At 31.2% G+C, this 12,322-nt stretch overlaps 1 pseudogene; it reads left to right on the forward strand.

The window, feature by feature from the left end:
* The first annotated feature begins 9,878 nt into the window (after positions 1-9,878).
* Positions 9,879-10,031, forward strand: LOC112295667 (5.8S ribosomal RNA; annotated as a pseudogene).
* The last annotated feature ends 2,291 nt before the right edge of the window (positions 10,032-12,322 follow it).

The raw sequence follows: 12,322 nt of genomic DNA on the forward strand, positions 1-12,322 counted from the left end.
GATTCAATATTGGATAATCTAGAGGCTTTTTTGGCGGAGTTTTGATCCATGTATGGAAAACATGATGCAATTTGTATTGCAACCAATAAGATTCATATTTCATGACAAAGCAATCGATCAGTAACGTTGTATGCTTCACAATTTTCACAACTTGTAACTGATATCAAGTGAGATGATGTTGCATTTAATAGCCAATTTCTCTACGGATTACAATATGAGGTAAAAAAATTAATGCTCAACTTACCTGATCCTCAAACATTGAGTCAAGCAATTAACTTTGCTGTGAAGTGCGACAATCACCTTTTTGAATTTCGATTTGAGAACCGTACAAGTAGACCTCAATGTTACTATAATTCAATAGTAATACCAATACCTCTTCAACACATATATTTGGAAGTAAAGCATATGCAAATTGATGCAGTACGTTTCAAACCTCTTACTGAGCAAGAAAAGACTCATTGTCGTCAAGAAGGATTATGTTTATATTATAGAGAACCAAAGCACACTGCTTAATATTGTCCAAAGAAACAACGCAATCACAAAATGAGGAGTATGGCTATGAAAGAAGACAATATGTCAAAAAACGAGTTTGTCTAGCTACAATAGGAACTGTGTAGCTGGAACCTTGCACAACATCTAGTAAAGGTCCTATTCTCTCCTTAGAGCCCTCTCCTTGTTTTACATTAAATGTTATTTTAGGACCTAAATATTAAAAAGCCTCTGCCATCTTAGATTCAGAAGCCTCGACGTGTTTCTTAGATGAAGAATTTACTAAAAGACATAGCATATCTTTAGTAAAGAAAACTAAACCTGTTCATATAGAAGTCATAGATGGTCGTCCATTGTCTTCTGGAGATATTACTCATGAAATCCTTCCTATAGAAGTAATAATCAATGGTCATAATAGCTTTTTAGTATTTAATATCATTAGATCTCCTTCTAATCCAGTCATTTTAGGTTTATTGTGGTTAGAAAAATACAACCCTCAAATAGATTAGATTTCCCGAAATCTTACTTTCTCTAAAAGTATAACTAATAGTGTAGTTAATCAAGTAGAGAGTCATAAGTCCAGTTCAATTAAACCCGTATTTAAAGGTGCAAAAGCTTTCTTGCATGCAGCTATGAAAGAATCACCATATATTATTTATGCCACACTTGTTTCTACTAGTGGAAGACTTCAAGTGGCATTCTAAGCCAATATCAAGAATTTCAAGATGTATTTGAAAAAAAGAATGCGGATACACTCCCAAAATATCGTTTCTATGATTGTTCAATTGACCTTCAGGAAGGAGCACAACTGCCATTCGGACCAATCTATAGTTTATCACAAAATGAGTTGACTGAATTCAAGGAATATATTAAAGAAAATCTAGCCAAGAATTTCATACGCCATTCTAAATCTCTAGTAGGAGCTCCAATTCTATTTGTGAAAAAAAAAGATGGATCATTGTGGATGTGTGTTGATTATCGAGGACTCAATAAGATTACCATCAAGAACAGGTATCCACTACTTTTAATATCTGGACTTCATGATCAGCTAAATCAAGCTAAGATCTATACAAAAATAGATCTCTGGGGAGCATACAATCTAGTACGCATCAAAGAAGGAGATGAATAGAAGACTGCGTTTCGAACTAGGTATGAACATTTTGAATACAATGTCATGCCTTTTGAACTTACAAATGCACTAGCTGCTTTTCAACATCTAATGAATGATGTTTTTTGAGAGTTTTTGGACGATTTTGTGGTCTGTTATCTAGACGACATCTTGATCTATTCTAAAAATTGAGAAGAATATGAACTTCATGTTTGTCGTGTGTTACAAAAATTAAGAGATGCAGGACTCTATGCCAAGATAGAAAAGTATATATTTTCTACTACTCAAGTCAATTTCTTAGGATACATCATTTCAAATGATGGACTTATGACGAATCTTGAGAAAATTCAAACTATTATAGATTGGAAGATCCCAAAAATGGTAAGAGATGTCCAATATTTTTTGGGATTTGTCAACTACTATTGGATCTTCATTAAAGACTTCTCTTGAGTTGTAGCTCTACTTATACATTTGACTTATAAAAACAAACTCCAATAGAATCAAGAAGCAAAAGTTGCTTTTGAATCTTTGAAGACAGCGTTTATTTCTGTACCAATCTTGTATCGTGTTGATTTTTTCAAAGCATTCCTTATAGAAATAGATGCATCAGACTTTGCTCTAGGTACGATTTTATCACAAATAGAAACAGATGACAAACTTCATCCAGTAGCCTTTTATTCAAGAAAATTCTCAATAGCAGAAATCAATTATGAGATCCATGACAAAGAACTTCTTGTAATTGTGGATTCTTTTCAAGAATGGCATCATTATCTAGAAGGTGCTTCCAATCCAGTCACCGTATATACGGCTCACAAAAACCTCGAGTATTTTATGTGAGCACGCATATTAAATTGTCGTCAAGCTCATTGGAGCATGTCTTTATCAAGTTTTGAGTTCATCATCACTTATCGGCCAAGAAAACAACAAGATTTGTCTGATGCGTTGTTTAGATATTTTTATCTTGCACCAAAAGAAAAGATGTAGCTTTTGAGCAACAAAAAATGGTTCTCTTCAAGCTAGAGCAATTTCATCTTCGAGCAATAAAATCAATATGGACTGTTGATTTAACTTTTTCCAAGCAAGTCCAGTTAAGTATGTCTTCAGACCCTCTTGGTCATGATATCAAGAACAATTCTTTTAAATCTCATGATTCCTCTAAATTTGAATTCAAGAACAACCTATTCTATTTCAAAGAATACCTATATGTTCCAGAAGGAGAAGCACGTTTACGTATTCTTCAAGCTCGTCATGACTTCTTAGCAGTAGGATATTTTGGATACAATAAGACTTTGGAGCTGATATCTAGGAATTTTTGGTGGCATCAAATGTGGAAGGCAGTCAAAGATTTTGTACAATCATGTGATGTTTGCTGAAGATCAAAAACTCCTTGTCATCGACCTTTTGGACTTCTTCAGCCATTATCCATTCCAGAACAACCATGGTCTTCTGTTTCTATGGACTTCATCACGGATCTTCCAATTTTAGGTTCTTATGACTCTATATTTGTAATATTAGATCATTTCACCAAGATGGCACATTTTGTACCATTTACAAAATCTATCACAGGTGAAGAAACAGCTAAGCTCTTTCTTGACAATATCTATCGCTATCATGGATTACCCAAGGATATTATATTAGATAGGGGAACTCAATTTATATCAAGATTTTAGAAGATTCTTTTAAGATTCTAAAAGTGGATATAAAACTATATTTAGCATTCTATCCTCAAATAGATGGATAAATAGAGCGTGTTACTGAAGTTTTGGAGCAATATTTAAGATGTACCATTAACTACCAACAAGATGATTGGACAACTCTTTTGCCATTGGCAGAGTTTACTTACAATAACACGATACATTCTTCTACAAAACAAACATCTTTCTTTGCTAATTATGATTATCATCCATGACTTGATACTTTTGACTTTTCAAAAGTTGATAATCCTACTGCGAAAGATTTCGTGATTTATTTATCAGAGCTACATGCAACAATGAAGGCGCAGTTAAAAGAGGCTCAAGAACAACAAAAGGTCAATGCGGATGTCTATTAAAAGGAACAACCACCATTCCTCTTGGGTGATAAGATATGGCTATTTCATCGTAATATCAAGACGACTCGTCCTTGTGATAAATTGGACTATCAAAAACTTAGACCATTTTCTATTTTTGTACAAATCAATGCAGTTGCATATCGTTTATATCTACTAGAGTCAATAAAAATCCATCCAATATTCCACGTGTCTCTTCTTGAACCATACGAGATAGTGGATATACCAAGAAGATGACAAGCTCCACCTATAAAAGTAGACAATAATGAAGAGTTTGAAGTAGAAGTTTTAGATTCAAGGCGGCACCGAAATAAATTGAAATATCTTATCCATTGGCATGGATATGGTAATAGCAAATGCACATGGAAGCCAATAAAAAATCTTACAAATGCAGCAAAGGCGGTGGAGGCTTTTCATCAAAGACATCTATCAAAATCAAGATAAAAACCTTCTTTATAAAAGAAACAACATCTAGGTAAGATAACATTATACTTTCAATTCTTGTTCATAGCTTCTTTGTAGCTGTGACGCTCAAGAGATGGAGAACCAACAACTATGAATCATCTTTGAAGAGAACAAAGATCAGAGTATGTGGCGAATACAATTCGTCGCATCATAGATTTTCTCAACATATGATGATCTCTCCTCGTGGAACTCATTCCTAGAAGGGGGGGGGAGTAATGTCATGGACATACTCATGTAAGCTAGTAATTACATATACAAGTAGGTAAAAGTAAATTAATTCTATAGTATTTAATATGGAAGCTTCTTAGAAGCTTCATAGACACTGCTTTGACTTTATAAGTGTCTTTAATTGACTTTATGGATTAGAAACGTGGTCAACAAGTTGGCCATGTGCCACATATGTTGTTAGCTTGAAGATCAAGCTAATTATGTGGCCAACACGTAGAAAAACTTGTCTTGTAAGTCAAGGCATGTGTCCTACAAAGTCAACACATATTGGATGTCCTATAGAATGTCGCCACGTAGCCCCTAGTTAGATAGTATATATAGAGACAAGGAAGAAGCCTTCTTCACTCTTGACAACTCCTTTCTTGCTTCTAGTCTAGTTTTAAAGGTCTCTAGTTTTCTTGTCTTTTGGCAATAGCCATTCCAATTTCTCTTTCAATATACATACTTGTTTATTTATATTTTGTTACCTTTTCTTTGAGTGAAGGCTCACTTGTCTGAATTGCTTTTTCATCGAGTTCTTGTCCTTGACACATAGAGTCTTGTGTAAGGTATATTTAAGAAAAAATTGAGGTGCTAAAGTTTGATAACACAATTTTAACCAAAACAAGAATCTCGAGAGCGAAAAGAGAGAAGAGAGTAGGGCCCCTCTTTTGGAACGTGAATAATGGTGTATTTTGGTTTTTTCTTGAAAGGTGTGTATCCAAAAAAGAAAAATCAGAGAGGTCTAATGCATTGTGAAAAAGAAAGAGTCATTGATAAAAACAAAAAAAAAAAAAAAAAACTGAAAGAAGATGGATTTTGTAAAGATAGTTATAGTTTGAGCCCTAGGAGGAGGAAGAAGATCTACATGGTTGATCTTGCCAGTAGTCATATACTCGTCTCATAGATTAAGCCATGAATGTATTTGTATAAACTTTTTTGTACTGTAAAATTGGGAATGGCTCATTAAATCAGTTATAGTTTCTTTGATGGTACCTTGCTATTCGGATAATCATAGTAACTCTAGAGCTAATATATGCACAAACTCCCAACTTTCGGGAAGGGATGTATTTATTAGATAAAAAACCAATGCGGTGTCATATTACATGTTGTTATGCTCAAGAATGCACCGGGCATCTAACTGTGGAAGATGAGATTGTGTTTCACAAGCAACCAAGAAATCCTAATAGATTTCATCCATACGAGAAGAATATAATCTGAAATTCAATTCAAAAGTGCTAAAAACACTCTTCTTAGAAGTCTTAACTATACATAAATCCCAATTACCTTGTTACTTTTATATTTAAGTAATTTAGATTTTTCTTGTAAGCCCCAGTCCTAATTAGTTAGCTTTAATAAGCTGTAACATCCAATCTGACCATCTACTTAATATAGAGTTTTGCATGCAATTGTCAATGTAAGTCTTCTATATGCTTAAGAATTTTTAGCCCAATCCAACTTACAAATTGTGAGAAAACCTCCAAAAATTGCACTAATGTTACTTTGTCGCTAACTTGAAAAGTAAAGCAAAAATCCTAGCAGAGATTTCTCCCTTTTCAATAGTTAAATTTGTCTCAAAATTATTTTTTAGCTTGATCTTTAAATCTTTTAACACCATGCCAATTTTCAACTTAATCTGACTAATAGATCTTGAGATATCATAGAAATCCTATCCAACTTCAAATTGCTAGCTTTCAAAATCCTCTTGTGCTAAAAACTAGATATCTCTAAACCACGCCATTAGATTATCATAAAATTTTCTATACACTTAGCACATCCAATAATCCAAACAATATCAAACTTTCAATTATAGATATTATACCAATTGCATGAACTAGTTAAAATTGCTAGCCCTAATTATATTATATAAAATCCAAATTATTGATACAAACCCTAACTTCAAATAACAATTATTAAGTCTTCAAAAACCTTCCAAAAAAAATTCTTATGCCATTGAAAAGAACTTCAAGCTAGCTCTCAAATCCTATCCTTTGATCTTCAAATGAATCCCTAACTTGCCCTGAGCGGTCATTTTAGTGACCAGAGGTCTGATTTTGACCCTGTCTCACAAATGGTTGACCCTGGGGTATCAATCTAACTTATCCTAAGTATTTTTTAGCCCAATTCTATCCTTAACTTGATCCTAGTATCAACCATATCAACCATTTACTTCTTCTACTCTGATTTTATTAATTTATGGTCTTTCTAAGGTAATAGAAGAGTCTCTATAACCTAGAAGGTAAAATTACTAATTAACCTTCAACCTACTAACTATTAAGATAAAAAAATAACATAAGAGGCTTTCATAAAAGCCATGTTTAGATACCTCAAATTATAATTGAACTAAAATAATTAGATATTAATTAGAAATTTAATTTTGATTATAATTTCACTATATAGTCATATTACATCACAACAGCAAGTTTACTTGGTGTTGCAATGAATCATAATAACTTTGTTGAATTGCACGGCCTTGGCACTAGCAATGTTTCATTCAAATTTCTATCCTATCAACTTTCAATGGTTAGATAGATGCCTACCATGGTTGTAATGGATGACGAAGAATTAGGATTTGATTCCAAAGAGGGAGCTTGAGAAACGGCTACCACATCCAATGAAGGCAGCAAGGGTGCAAATTATTTAATCCCGATTCAAGGAAGTAGTGACAATAAATAAGAATACTAGGCTTTTACAAGTCAAGTAATTGGAATGTGTATAATATAAATCTTTTAACAAAGATCTATTAGAGGACAAGTGTGATGCTAGAAGCCACGATAATTCTAACTCTAATAATATATATTTAAGTTGTTGTAGTAAAAAAGCTTGTAGTTGGATCTTGGATCGAGGAAAATAGTTTGCCTCTTGTGGATGTGTACTGATCCGCTCAACCTTCTTGTTGGAGATGTGCTCCCGATTTTAATTAATCAGGATGCAGAGTTGATGATGTTACTTTAAAAAATTAAAGTACTCAAAGCAAGCCTATGCTTTGAATTCATTAGTATGGAATAACGTGATAAGACTTTGGTCTTATTTGTATTGGTCTTTGAGACTAGAGTAATGCTTAATATGGACAATTGGAGGTATTTGTATTTCATTATCAAAGGTAAAATTCTTGGATTTATAAAAAAAAAACGTCTGTAAAAGCATTTATCAATGATGTTTTTATTAATCAAGAATAAAATTTGGAGGCTCAAAGACGATCAGATACCATCGTAGTCTCAATCTTAAATGATGTCGACTAAGGATTGACAGATGTTACTTTGATGACTCCGCTAGTACCTTATGAGAAATCAAAGTTTTTGGATTTTAGAAAAATATGATAGCAAAGTTGAAACTTAAAAGAATTGATAAAAAAAACACCACCAAGAGTGGAACCTGTGACTTAATTTGATTCAACATGGAAAAACTTACCAGATCCAGATATTGTGAGGATTCACAAATTTAGAGCTCTTTCTTGATTCTATGGGTGGTGGTGCATGGCTATTGTTAGTTGGTTAAGTGATTTGTCTATTTAATTCTATTAACAAATGACACCTTAGTCTGCTAATTAGTTACACAAAAGATTTTTTTTATTTGCAACCAACTTCTTTGAGGGACTATCAGTGTCTAGCTAATAGAAGTTTGAGGCAATAACAAGTTTGTGATGCCCTTAGATGTTCTCGGCCACATACGATGTTGTACTATAATTTCTTATAATATGTAAAATTTAATTAAAATAAATTATAAGTTCATAATTCTTAGTGTGTATTAGAATGGTTAATAAATTAATTTAAAGAGAGTAGATATAAAAAAATTTATTTTGAGTTTTATATATTTTGATTATAATATTTTAAAAATTATAAGATCTAAATATTTAGTGTGAAGCCTTGAAAAGAGATTAGAGCCTAAAGATGATATTCTAAACTATTACGAGGATTATTGAGAAAGTTAAAAATAAAGTATGGTTGAATAAAGGCAAGCTATGAAGTTCTTCATCCCTATTGATCGAAGGCAATATTCAATGGGCTTCAAGGAGGCTGCGTGAGGCCTTATTAGGAATTAGGGTTTTTTTTTCGAGGTTATTTGAGCTTTAAAAGATAGGATCAGTAATTTTAGGTTTTTGGATATGGATAGGATACAAATTTTGTATGATTTGGAGTTTTTATGAAGGAGTTATTGGTGCTCAAAGTTAAGGTATCAATTTCATACCTATTATCACTCTTTGGAGTATAACATATGCTTACAAAGAACAATGAAGGATCAATGACTGAGATTGGAGAGAGCACTTTTTTGACTTTATTTTTTATATATTTTTTGATGAATTTGAAGTTTAGATGAAGATGTTACATAGAGTTGAAGTCAATACATCCAAATCAAAGGCAATAAGTGAGTGATTTTATTCATAATAATAGTTGGAGCCATATCTTGAGTTTCTTGACAAATTTTTGGCTCAAATCTTTTAGAGAAGGTAGATTATTATGTTAAAAAGCTATATATATAAATTTTGTGGCATTTAAATACTTATTTTGTGAGATTTAAAGAAAATTGCACGTAAGTGTATAAAAACTAGGATTTGAAGCTAGTATTAGGATTTTGGCAATATCTTAAGATCTGCAACAAATTTACAATTGAAATTTGTTGTCTTAGTTTTTAAAAATACATCAATAATTTATATAAAATTTAAGTATGTTTGAATAGTTCAATTGAGAGATATGAGTTGTTGAAGTTTGGAAATAATATCCTATAAGGATATATAAGGATTTAGAGTTTTTAATCATATTTTGGATATTTTTAGAAACTTAAGACTTATATATTTGGTCTAATTACTCCTAAAAGTAACATATATATATATATATATATATATATATACATATGAACTTGGTCTTTCTTATTTCAAGATTTGATTGAACAATTAGTAACAGCTAAGAGCCCACTATTTTTTTGAGGCAAATTCTCTCTACTTCAACATAATGGTGCTTCATTGATGAATTCACTGAGTTTATAACCTTGATTGATAGGTCTTAGTAATCTTTTGAAATTTTATTGTGATGAAAATAGATCATTATAATTATTGATCTTCAACAAGGAATTCTTAATAAGTGCAAGTCATCAGCTTGCATTGACTATGTCCTTGTCCTTTGTATACACTGCCCATTGCTCCTACTGATTGAATAATCTAGTGAAGTCTTTAGATTGCATCGATGTTGGCAGTTTGCTGTCAATGACGTTGAAAGAAGTTCATTAAATCTTATCATTTAGAAGAAGGAGAAGTTGTAATAAGGTTTCCATAGGTGAACCTACGGAAAGATCATTACACATACAAAAATTATAAACAATCTCTTTTTGAGAATATATCTTATTTATACAAACCACTTTATTGTTGAGTAGTCGGACTTATTTTTGTATGTCTTTGTTGCAAAAATGCATCACGGAGCACAAAGCAAGCCCAAACACAAAACATACATAGTACAATGATTAACATGATTTCTTTTGACTGAATTTGGATTGAGACCCTATGAAAAGCCTGTGATTTTTCTTAAGGGAGAGGTTTCATGAGTTGAGATTTTATGAATAATAAAATACAACTCTCAGCAATAGATATCTTAGTTCTTACAATGATGAAGAATGCAACAAAATGCAATACGTAATGTAAATTATAAAATTTTGTGAATCATCAAGTTTTTGAATGCAAGTTGCACTCAAGGCTCATCTGATGGCATTCATGCCAGAGCATCATCATGATACCTACGAACTTCTTTAGGAAAGAATTGAATAAAATTGACCAATTGAATCTATTATTTTAATAAAAAAGAGATTGAATTGGCTCAAATAGAGGAAAAAAATTCCAATAACATAGTAACATAGTCTGCAATCAGGTGATCTAAGATTGTCTTAGAATTATTTAGAGTGTGATTTGTGTCCCCTAGGTTTGGATCCTAAAGCAAGTTCCTTCTTTCCCTTCTCTTCTCTTGTTTGAAAAAACTTAAGAAAGGGTGGAGAGAAAGATGTTCTATCATAAGAGCAGGGATGTGATTTGATATAGATGTTGAAGTGGCTCCAATTATCTGAGTATCTTCACTTCCTATCATTTTTGCTGCTCCAAGTGGTGCTAAACTGAGTTGATGCATCGCAAGCATTGACTCCTTTAATTACTCTTGTATTTGTATCATTGCATTTTTCATTTCAAGAAGCTTTGCTATCACGATACTTAAAAAAAAATATCTAATATTATTTAAGACAAGCAGAAGAGAGGATATGAGAACAAAGAAGATACTAAGAATATTATTAGTTTAGAAGAGGGTAATCTACAATTTCTAATATGCTTATGTCTTATCAAGAAAAAAAAATAATCTACTTTTAATCAAAAAAAGAAAAAGCTCTAATATTATAAGTGTATTCTTATCAATCTGTCAAGGACATCAACTAGAAGAAGATACATAAACTTGAGAAATTTGTGACAAAATAAAAATAAAATAAAATATATATTAAAAAGAAATTAGAATGGCTATTTCCAAAAGACAAGGAAACTAGAGACTCTTGAATCTAGACTAGAAGCAAGAAAGAAGTTAACAAGAGTGAAGAAAGCTTCATTCTTGCCTCTATATATACTATCTATTTAGAATCTATGTAGCAATATTCTATTGAACCTCCAAAAATATGTTGATTTTGCATGACATATATCTTGACTACTAAGGCAAGTTTTCTATATGGTCACCATATCGTTAGCTTGTTCCACAAGCAACCAATACATATAACACATAAATAGCTTGTTGACGAAGTTTCTAACCTATCAATCAACTACAAATATATGTAAAGTCAAAACAGCATCTAAGAAACTTCTAGGAAGTTTTTTTAGAAGATATTATGAAATTAATCTACTTTTATTTAATTCTACACACCTAAGTAACAAATAGGTATATATCCATGACATTGAGATACGTATCTTACAAAGTCAGCACATTTTAGAGGTCCTATAGAACATTGTCACATAGCTTTTAGTTAAATAGTATATATAGAGGCAAAAATGAAGCCTTCTTTGCTCTTGTCAATGCCTTTTTAGTCCTTAATCTTCTTTCTAGACTTTCTATTCTTTTTATTTTTGGCAATAGCCATTCTAATTTAATATTATATCACCTTGAGTGATTTTTTAATCTTTTTAAGTGACACAAGAATATATTGATCTTTTGATTCTTTGAAATTCATGTCATTGACAAATGGTTTGCTAAAAATATGTTTTATTTTTTATTTTTATGAAAGACTAAATGTTGAATTCTATAACTTTAATCTTAAATTTTAATTAAAAATTATAATCTTAAATCCTAAAAATTTTAAAAATCTTATATAATATCACTTCTTATTGAAATGTATAGCAACCAAGAATTTATAATAAAAAAAATCTTAGATATAATATAATTTTAATTATTATATTTTATTATACTTTTTGCAACATGTCATTTAAGCTTAATTGCATCAATTATATTTCCATATACAAATAATCTTTTTTAACTATTATCTCAAAAGATTCACCACTTTTATTGACATTATCTTTCAATGCAAAATAATATGTTATTAAGTTGGGATGGCATAAATTGGCTAAAATAGACACTTCTCTCTTGAAAAACTTGTTAAGTGCAACATCCATCTTTTTGATTGCATACAAAACTCCAAACCACTTTGATTCATAAACTACTTCAAAACTTCTATTACTAATGCTTTTTATAATTTCAAGACTCTTCATATCTGATGATAATTTTAAATCATTCCATTCTTCATCTTTTATACAAAGATCTTCTAATCTTTGTAATAGATGCTTTGCTAATCCATAGTATTCAAAATCTTCTTCTCTATTTAAATGGATCATCTTTTCATGTAGAAATTTAACATCATCATCTACTTCATAATATGTTGCAACATTAAACGTAGCAGATGTGATATCTTCAAATTTGTTGGGATAAAGTTTTAAAAGCAATAATGTTTTAAAAACAATAGCATGGAAAGGACTAATAATCATTGGAGATGAAAAATTC

This window comes from Physcomitrium patens, chromosome 18 (assembly GCF_059467195.1).
Source record: "Physcomitrium patens ecotype Gransden chromosome 18, ASM5946719v1, whole genome shotgun sequence".
Classification (NCBI taxonomy): domain Eukaryota; kingdom Viridiplantae; phylum Streptophyta; class Bryopsida; order Funariales; family Funariaceae; genus Physcomitrium; species Physcomitrium patens.